This window comes from Lepisosteus platostomus, unplaced genomic scaffold, assembly GCF_059453375.1.
Source record: "Lepisosteus platostomus isolate fLepPlt1 unplaced genomic scaffold, fLepPlt1.hap1 Scaffold_40_H1, whole genome shotgun sequence".
NCBI lineage: Eukaryota > Metazoa > Chordata > Actinopteri > Semionotiformes > Lepisosteidae > Lepisosteus > Lepisosteus platostomus.
In genome coordinates this window covers 660,444-667,500 of record NW_028291664.1, presented here as the reverse complement: position 1 = coordinate 667,500, position 7,057 = coordinate 660,444, and the positions used below count along the sequence as shown (strand labels likewise).

The 7,057-nt window shown below is 45.4% G+C and overlaps 3 non-coding genes and 1 pseudogene across 3 annotated transcripts; 2 read left to right on the top strand and 2 right to left on the bottom strand.

The window, feature by feature from the left end:
- The first annotated feature begins 172 nt into the window (after positions 1-172).
- LOC148634200 (5S ribosomal RNA) lies at positions 173-291 on the top strand. The gene has a single exon (XR_015933757.1). It is a non-coding gene; the product is annotated as a 5S ribosomal RNA (ribosomal RNA).
- A 636-nt stretch (positions 292-927) lies between these two features.
- Positions 928-1,068, bottom strand: LOC148634199 (U1 spliceosomal RNA; annotated as a pseudogene).
- A 635-nt stretch (positions 1,069-1,703) lies between these two features.
- Positions 1,704-1,776, bottom strand: trnar-acg (transfer RNA arginine (anticodon ACG)). Its single transcript has one exon. It is a non-coding gene; the product is annotated as a tRNA-Arg (tRNA).
- Positions 1,777-3,376: 1,600 nt separating this feature from the next.
- trnas-gcu (transfer RNA serine (anticodon GCU)) lies at positions 3,377-3,458 on the top strand. Its single transcript has one exon. It is a non-coding gene; the product is annotated as a tRNA-Ser (tRNA).
- Positions 3,459-7,057: the final 3,599 nt, after the last annotated feature.

Sequence of the window (7,057 nt, the reverse complement as noted above, 5' to 3'; positions counted from 1 at the left end):
GGGACGAGCCAACACAAGGGAGCGCATTCGCCAACATCCAGGCACGCAATGCGATTTGGAAAGCAGCTCCTTTCCAAAGAGTTGCACACGAACGATCCTTCAGTCCCGCTCGGGGGGCACGGAACCCCCGCCACACACAGCTTCAAGTAGCGAGTCAGGCGCCAGGGGTTTCGCTTACGGCCACACCACCCTGAACATGCCCGATCTCGTCTGATCTCGGAAGCTAAGCAGCGTCGGACCTGGTTAGTACTTGGATGGGAGACTGCCTGGGAATACCAGGTGCTGTAAGCTTTTGCTCTCCCGGCCAGCAGGGGTCGCCGTTGGTGCCGTAGGCTTTGGGAGGAAAACCTGCAGGATGGAAAGGTGATCTATAGCCTCATCTCTAGAGATGTTTTGTTGCTGTGGCATGTGTGTGACCCATATTCAAAAAAAAAAACCCGTCTGTAAAACGAATATCGAAGCTGCCTCTAAATCTGCAAATGAAGATGAGTCGATAAACCACTCGTTTTTCGTATAACTAGACATATATTCATTTGTTACCGATTTCATTCATTGAGCACGGATACAATAGAGGTACAGCCATTCACTGTTTGACATGTCTGCACTGGTACAGAACCCAGCAATCAGAAAACGGGTGAAACTGTCTTTAGACTCAGCATACAGTACCGAGGCCCCCCATGACCAAATAAAGGCTAACCTCGATAATCAGCCTAAAGAACGCAGACTACAGCAAAACGACTGACTTTGAAAAGGGAATGAACGTCCGGAAGGAGTAGTGGAACTAGCTTGAGATGCTTCTCCGGACCCCTAACTAAAAGCCAGCGAGAACCAGCAGCGGCGTCCACTCCTGTTGAACCGGGATCCTTCCGCAGCCACGCAGCTCGTGGTGTCCTAACCCTCCCGTATCTGATTTTGGACCAAGCACATCAGGGGAGAGCGCGAACCCAGTCCCCCACTACCAGAAATTATGCAGTCGAGATTCCCACATTTGGGGAATTCGCAGGGGTCAGCACAGCCGGAGTGCAACGGCCGAGCCTCGCCCTGGGTGAACCGATTCGATTTCGATTTTTAAGAACTTTATTTTCTTTTCACAAAAAAATACAGGACATCACAAATCAGAAAGCTTTACATTAATATACATACTTAAAACAGTATATATGATCACATCTCATTACATTTTGACACGGTAACAGTTACATAGCAACAATTTTCTTTTTTTCTGGTGCAAATCACATTCTTTACTTAAACATGATAATGTTTTTCACAGTTTCTTGAGATATTGACCTATGCTCTCTATTTCCCGTTGACTAATTACAACTGAGTGTCGCATGAGCAGTTACATAAACTTGTCTGGTATATTTGAACACAAGTGCCGTTCTTCAATTAAAACTAACAGTACATTGTCAGGGACATTCAGTTCTATACAAACAAGAGACAGACAAGAGAATATTTCTACCGTTCATGTGGACTACGTGTTGACTTACTGATCGGAATAATTGAAAAGTTCGGGCTCATAGCCGATGCAGTGCGTGCTAATTAGAACAGCAACGCTGAGCTCTCAGCACCGTACTGAGCCCAGGTGTTTTTCTAAAGCTGTCAGGTGCAGTTCATTTACATGAAGGAAATCTCTTACTGGGTACGATTACAATGCAGTAAGTAGCACAGACTACTTAGGGAGTAGCCCGATGCGTTTAAAAACGACCCGAGCCAGGCAGGAGTCGAACCTGCAATCTCCTGATCCGTAGTCAGACGCGTTATCCATTGCGCCACTGGCCCCGGTGTGACACTGCAGGACTGTAACCCAGTGAGATCAGCACTGCAACTAGTAAACTATTACCCCCGGTCCATTCTTTACCAAAAGTGAGAAACACCTGTTTTCTACATTTTGTCTGTTTTAAAACCATATCTTCTGTCTTTTGCACTGATATTCTGATTCATTTCGATTTCAAAGAAAAAAAAAACATTATCTTCCAAAGCATCATAAAATTGTCCCTTCTTCCAGACTCTACTTCTCTCTTGTAGTAGTACAGCAGACCTTTCCAGGTGAGCAGGTCACAGAGTCCGAAATGAGCTTCCTCCATCAAGCAAAGTACCTGAACATGACTCTGTCTTCATAAAAGTGCCCCTGTAATAAAGAAATTAAATCCGAAATCAAGAGGGCAGTTGCCTACTGAAGTTCAAGAAGTCATCAATTTTAACCTAGCAACACATTAAAGGCTGCATCTATACAAGTACGATTCTAGAAATGCTCACCAGATTACGTTTTAAGAAGGAACTGCGCCTCAGGTTCCGCCGAGATCTTAACTCGGATGGCAGGATTCAGAGTCCGGAGTGCGGACTGATGGCGCACGGAGGGTCCACATACTGTGGATCCCTCAGTGATCTTCCGCGTGTTCAAACAGCCAGCGTGTGACTCCCCTGTCCCCGTGACCTCATTGCTCTGCTCTCGCCTCTGTGCAGCCGAGCCCGACTCATGGTAAAGTGGAAAAAAATATGCCCTCAACGTGAGAATGACTCTGGAGTGAGGATAGACGTTACCTTTTTATCGTTGAACAGGATGTATGTGATGTGGCGACTAGGTTCAATTTTGTATCCTCTTTAAAAGATTAAGGACTGGGGTGAGCGTGATTTACCACCCTTTCAGCTAAGAACCCGACGTGCGCACCGTTTAAGCTGCATAGACTCGGTCGTTTAACTCTTCTCCATTAGAAGGGTTAAGGTTAAAGAAAAAAACATTGCTGACTTCTTTTTTGCCAGCCACGAGTGCTGATTAGCAAGGTTTGTATTTCATGTTTTGCAAGTTGCATCCATTATAAGAAAAACAAGTTGTTCAAGACAGGAAATGAATGCTTGCATTTAATTAAGTCTAGCCGTAGGCGGTTGTCCATAATGACCAGTTCTGTTCGAGAAGACAGAACAAAAAAGGCACCGCTGGGATTCGGAGCCAGGGTCTCCTGTTTACTAGACAGGCACCTTAAGCAACTAAGCCACGGCGCCCCAGGAGAGCTGTCCTTTGACAGCCACTTGGACACACCACTCAGACACATCTGCATTCGGTGTGTGCTCCGCCTGCTCGCTGAGCAAGTTGCCACCTTTACATATAATAGCAACATCAACACCAAGAGAAAGGGTGACAAATGGCTTTTATCTGGAACTTTTCATGTCCAAGGAGCTCAATGTGCTTTCTGTGTACAACAGGGCCACTGAACTCCACACTGGCCACTGAACCACAGCAGTGGCTTGCTGGCTTGACATCTCCCAAGGAAAATGTTGAAATCGCACGTGGAACAGGAAAATGACCCTCGAGTACGGGGGAAAAAAAAGAAAAAGATCATCTGGAGCGCGCCAACCCATGTCCGGACAGCGCAGATCCCTCGACGAGGTGGCCGAGTGGTTAAGGCGATGGACTGCTAATCCATTGTGCTCTGCACGCATGGGTTCGAATCCCATTCTCGTCGCGCTCCATGTCTGACACGTGTGCCCGTTCGGCGTTGGCCCTCCTGTCGTTTGCTCCGGTTCTAGAGCCGTGCGTTTTCTAGCGGTGGCTGAACATGGTATAGTAGGCTAACGTCGGTATCGAGCAGTAACAGTAACGGTATTTACGTGTCGCTGCTGCCAAGTGGCTCTGGGTTGAGACCGCGTTTTCACTTACTTGCAACGCAAACGGAGAAAGTGATTTTTGACAGTCTCTCGAGAGACCGCGCTAGGTGTTTAGGGATAGACTTTGTCAGTTCCCCCTGGGATGGTGGCCTCTCAAATAGTTTGTGATTCCTTATACAGTAGAAGCCTGCTTCGTGGCTTAAATCCAAGCTAAGGAAACGAGTTAGAGGTCTGATGCAGAACTGCGAATTCAATGAAGGGGAACACTACAGTACATTGCACTGTATGTGTGAGGAAAGCTGCCCCCTTCAGTCCCTTGTCGACCGAACAGAGGACTGTAAAGGATACCGCCAAGAAACTTAAGGATGCTGGTTGGAATCCAGCTCCAAAGAAGCCCCTTTGGGTGTTATGTCATCAAAAAGTAAGAACAGCGAATCTCCCTTTGATCAAAAGCGCAACAGAGCTGTTTTCTGTGGAGCAGGTTTCAGACCCGTAGACCTGTTTTATTTGTAGGGCAGGGCGCATTCCCAAACGCGAATCTCCTGTTTTAGAAATGCTTTGGGCGGCGTGAAGTGAAAATAAGAAGTGGGCTCCAGATGCACATGGAAGCAATCAAGTGTTTCATCCGAGCTGTTTCAAAGACTGCCCAAGAGCTTTCCTTTCACAGAGGCGCAACGATTAATGATGGGGGTGCACCCTTCAATGCGCCTTACGACTCTAGGGAGTGATTGAGACGATTCGTAGCGTGTGCTCATTTCTCTCTATTCCCCGTGTCGCAGTGGTAGGATGACGTAAATTACTGCTTCGACACGTAACGGCATTATAATCACGTGCAGGAGCTGAGGGCTTTAGTTTTGTTTCGTTTTCCATGGCGTTCGTAAGCGCGCAAATCAAAGGCAAGTCCTGCGTCTAACACGAAAGTAAATGCTTTTGAAAGTGCAGTGTGGTGCAGCTTGTAAAATCCTTGTCCACATTTGTGGTTTGTTGATGTTTGTTCTGTCTGCCAAAGTTGCATTTTGACATCCGGACGGGGGGACTTTATCATTTGAACGTGAAGCCAGCCTTAAACCCTCTGAGGCGTGTCTGTCTGCCGGCACGTATCTTGTGAAAGGTATTTTTTTTTTAACGGAGAGCAACTTTAAAAAGGTATCCGCAGCCACCTCGCAGTCCGTGTTTGATTATAGGAGGAATGCGGCGGCGGCGGGCTCGCTTTTGTCGTGGTCGAGTGGTTAAGGCGATGGGCTCGAAATGCGTTGGGGCTTCCCCGCGCAGGTTCGAAACCTGCCGACTCCGGCGTCTGCCGCATGTCGCCTTGTGCCTGCGCGGCAGAGGCGAAGTGCCGCTTCTCCTTTCCTGGTACTATAACAACGCTAAATCGCTTGGCCCCGCTGCCATGGACATCAATTCTTCAGATAACCACACACTTTGCCTTCGCACCTCTGGTGCTCTGCTTATGCCTTTGAAAACCTAATGAATAAAGCTGAAAGAACCGACACAATATGTAGGTGCTCGTAAAGCACGCAGTAAAGAACTGTTAACAGCAAGGGTTTCAGTGGGTTAACTGAGGAGAAGGCGTGATCGCTAATTGTTGACTTTGTATTTGGTGTTAGAAACACTCTTACTGCGCATGACGTGCAACAAATGTAGCCACAGAAATTGCATCACGCTTTCATGTATGCTATTGCAGACACCAACGTTGCCTAGATAGAAAACCGAAATAGCCGTGGGTTTGCTTGCTGGTCTGAAGGATCTCTCTTCGAATCTCTGTCATTTGTCAATGGAAGTAAAAGGCGCTGCAATCTCATACGTTCAGAATCAAACTCGCAGCTGTTGTTCGACTTTATTTCTTGACTAATTACAACTGAGTGTTGCATGAGCAGTTACGTAAACTTGTCTGGTATATTTGAACACAGATGCCGTTCTTCAATTAAAACTAACAGTACATTGTCAGGGACATTCAGTTCTATAAAAACAACCCAGTGGGCATTGATTCATCGAATATACGTATATTTACGGTGAAATTACGTCTATACGTATATATACGTCGCCTAGACGTATAATCAACGTCGAATTGCAACCGTAAAATCGACGACATGAATAAACGCATATATAACGTCGAAAACACATCTAACACAGTGCCTGAGACTTTTTATTGTAAATTACGAAGTAAATTATTTTGGCAGTAATTAATTTACACGTGTATAATACATATAGTAAATATAATAAATTAATTACTGCCAAAATAATTTACTTTGTGCACCGTGCAGAGTGCCGTATACTCCTAGTTGCGGCACACACGATACATACAGTAAAAAGCCTCAGGCACTGTGTTAGATGTGGTTTCGACGTTATATAATAATAATAATAATAATAAACTTTATTTTATATAGCGCCTTTAAAGGTGGCTTCTCAAAGCGCTTTACAGGATGACAATAACAATAAATAAAAAGACTACAACAATAAATAAGAAAATTTCACAAGACAGGACACAATTATAATTACAACAATACAACAATAACAATAGAGGAGACCGTGGAAGATGGTATTAAGAAGAGCAGAGGGGTGAAGAATGGAACCAGTTAAGTAAAGGCTTTTCTGAAAAGGAGGGTTTTGAGTCTGGATTTGAAGGAGTTTAGAGAAGGTGACTCTCTAATATCCTTGGGCAAGGAGTTCCAGAGCTTGGGGGCATAGCAGGAGAAGGCCCTGTCGCCCATACAATGTAGACGGGCTTGGGGGACAGTAAGGAGGGCAGAATTTGAAGAGCGGAGGTTGCGAGGTGGGGAGTAGGGCGATAAAAGTTCAGACAGGTATTGAGGTGCCAAGCCATGTAAAGCCTTGTAGGTGAGCATGAGGATTTTAAAGTCTACGCGGAATTTGATCGGAAGCCAGTGCAAGTACTCCAGGATAGGAGTAATGTGAACACTTGCACTAGATCTGGTCAGGATTCTGGCTGCTGAATTTTGGACATACTGCAGCTTGTTCAGAGTAGATTTAGATACCCCAGGGAGCAGAGCATTGCAGTAGTCAATTCGAGAGAATACAAATATGTTGATCAGCTTTTCAGCCACAGTTAATGATAGCATAGGGCGTAGTCTTGCAATATTTCTAAGGTGAAAAAAAGATGTTTTGACAGTATGCTGTACATGTGGGTCGAATGTTAAGCCAGAATCGAATATAACCCCAAGGTTTTTCAATTTTGATTGGAGCTCAAGTACAGAGCCATCTACAGACAGGGTTACAGGACTGGCTTTACGAAGTTGATGGGGGGTACCAATAAGCATGACTTCAGTCTTGTCACAGTTAAGATGAAGGAAGTTTTGAGTCATCCAAATCTTTATGTCAGAGATGCAATTAGATAGAATAGAGACAGCCACATCAGTGTGGGGTTTGGTATGGATGTATATTTGAGTATCGTCAGCGTAAAAATGAAAGCTGAGGCCATGTGATCTTAAAAGCT